The sequence below is a fragment of the Morone saxatilis genome, unplaced genomic scaffold (genome assembly GCF_004916995.1).
Source record: "Morone saxatilis isolate NCDOM2014 unplaced genomic scaffold, NCSU_SB_2.0 Contig18, whole genome shotgun sequence".
Lineage (NCBI taxonomy): Eukaryota > Metazoa > Chordata > Actinopteri > Moronidae > Morone > Morone saxatilis.
In genome coordinates, this window is record NW_023339740.1 from 5,314,887 (window position 1) to 5,317,759 (window position 2,873).

Here is a 2,873-nt window from a genome sequence, read left to right on the forward strand (position 1 = left end):
GGTGGGGAAGAGGGACCGTACTTCACGGTGGCTGTACGGCTACAGTGCATCAACAGCGAACGGGCTGCTCTTTTACACGGAGCGAAGCAAGTGTGTGCCTTTCACCTACCTGTAGGATTGCAGAGGTTCTTTAAATGGCCTGGCAAGTCCGATTTATTGTGCATGAGGTGGATGTACAGTAAGGAGATAATTATATTTCTTAGGTTGAGAAATTTGCTGTAATCCGGATTAGGTATAAACCCCAGATGTGCATTTGTGACATTTCTCTGTCCAGCAGACTTTTCTCCCTTGTGGCGTGTACTTTAAGCCAATGTCATTTTGTGCCCAACCTGGTATGTGTTCAAGGGAGGTTTACCAGTTTCTTACCCCCAATGTTCCAAAAATTAAAAAGTGTTTAAATGTCAGCCCACTCATTTGTCTTTGAATAATCATTTTCAAATCTCAATCTTCCACAAACCTGCTTTCTTCCCGGAGCTGTTTACACGTGAATTCATGTTTACTATCACCAGATTTCTCCAGATTAGTCATAACATTTCCCCTGACCTTAACTCAGAATGCATTTTATTTTATGTCAGCAGAAGACAGCATGTTATGGGAAACGGCGATGAAATCACTGTATAAATTGAATATCATGGCGGGATTCCCTTTCGCTTTTGTGTGTGTGTGTGTGTACGCCTCCTCCTCCTCCTCTTCTGGGGAATGTTTTTGATGAGAAGTTCCGTGGGCCGCAGTGTGACTTTGTTTACTCGCGTCATCAGTTGCACGATGAGACAGAGAGATAGATGAGTCACTTGTGGCTTTGTCGACAAGTCTCCTGCACTCTAACCTTTCCAGCTGTGGTTTTACAATGAGTGGCTCGCCTAGCACCCCTGGCGCACCACAAACACACTTGACGCTGGTTAACTGAGAATCCAAAAGATTGAGGTCAGTCTTAATTGTCTGGCTCCCCTCCCCCTATGATCTTTTCCTAGCAGCGTGTAGCTTAATACCACAGCTGATGATGCAGACTGAGCCTGCTGCGTGAAAGCAGGAAGCAGAGACGAGCATGTCGTAGCCATCCTGCCACTGTGCTTTGGCAACAGCCCAGTTGCCTCTATTTGGTAAATGGGAGCACATGACATCACAGGAGTGGTTGTCACACATTCCTGTTTGATCTGAATAGTTAACCTTTGATGAACGCAGTTGTATGGCGGTGGGGCTGCGTCTAATTCTAATGAGTACTAATTAGCTGTCTTTTCCTCGCTGTTTGATGTCTTCCAGCAAAGTATGGGACAAAGCAACGTGCTCTCAGCTAAATGATTCACACTTAAGGCTATGTGTGGATGTTTGTCTCGCTGCTTTTATCTGAGGCTCTCCTTTGGATGTGCTTTTGTGCAGCAGGGCGCGCGTGTTCACTAATTAGAGGTCCTCACTGCTGGTAGGAGTCGAAACACTTCTTTTCTCAACATTGAAGTTTGATTTGTGTTTATGTTTGAAATAGCTTGTTTTGGTCACCAAATATAGCTTTCTTTTTCTGCGTCCTGGGACAAAGGTCAGTCAGCGTCGTCTGTGTTTAAGTAGTAAGGGGAAGATGGATGCAGCTCGAGTATTGGGCGGTATCACAGCCGTTTACATGTCCCCCCATCCATTCCTGGAAAGCTGTTTGAACCGCAGGTAGCAGCCTGCAGATATCAGTGCAGTGATGTCATTGCTTGCTGCAGTTTGAGTCATACAGGATCTACCTACCTGTCCAAAGTGAAATTCACAACCAGATGAATATTTCCATCCCTTGAGCGTGATGCATCCATCCCTCACAGTCTGCACTGAGTCATTTCGACACTAGCTGTTTCTACAGGTGTTTCAGGAGAATACACACTTAACATGATGGCGATTGACAGCTAGTGGCTTACACTCCGGTGAGGCTTGAGTTGCACTTTGTCCTCAGCCAGCGGTAGGTAAGCTGGGTAGCTGTGGGTCATGCAGCTTTGATTTGTGCAGGTGGAGCCAAGAATGTGTGTTAACAAGAGCAAAACTCTGGCTGTGGCATCAGCATGCAGGGAGAGAGGCCCGTTCTCCCCGTCCGAGCACAGCCTAACGAACCTGTTGACCCAGTCCAGCTCAGTGATGTAACATGATATCCAAGTAGGCTAAATCTAGCCTCTGTCACTCTGACTCTTAAACAAGAATGCACTCTGCTTTTTGCACCTGACCTCGCTGCTAATCTAAAAGTCCAAGTAGTAAGTGTTCAGCGTCTGCATTCAGTGGCTGCTGCTTTGGTAATTGGAGAAGGGCTCGCATTAGCATCCCCTGTGAGGTGCATGCTATCATATTTAAATGTTTCTGGCATGTGAACCTGATCGCTGTGTGAACGTGACACCGTGTTGCTGTACATCAGTTTGCTTTGTGGTGGTGTTTGGCATGCACCTCTGTCATGCCCCGGGGCCCAGGGAGAAACCATTAGGAGCCCTCTAAAGTTGATTGATGGTGGGGATCACAGGAAGTCTTGAGGTACCTCAGTCTTTGACTGCTGTGCTGTTATCTGTGCCATGTTGCTCTGTTGTCAACCATTTCAAGTAGCTTCCATCTGCGTATCTCTCACTTGTTAGCAAAATGCAGTTCTCTGACTAGATTATTAACTAACCCCAAATTCCCCAATGTATCTGAATCTCAGACACACAAAAAACCTGAACTACGGCAGCTGATACTATATATAGTGTAGTGGTGTAATGTTATATTTAACATACAGTGAATGTAGATAGGTGTAGGTTAAAGAAGATGTATATTTTAGGAGATCTTAATGGGTGGAGTCGAGATTACTTTGTATAAGTAAGCCTGATCTGTAGGGATGTAACGATGCATCGTGACACGATTAAAAATCGGTACAAATGCGTGAC

At 45.6% G+C, this 2,873-nt stretch overlaps 1 protein-coding gene across 1 annotated transcript in view; it reads left to right on the forward strand.

Annotated features, from left to right (window-relative positions):
* rybpb (RING1 and YY1 binding protein b) overlaps window positions 1–2,873 on the forward strand; it is a 15,760-nt gene that overhangs the window by 1,012 nt on the left and 11,875 nt on the right. The window lies entirely within an intron of this gene.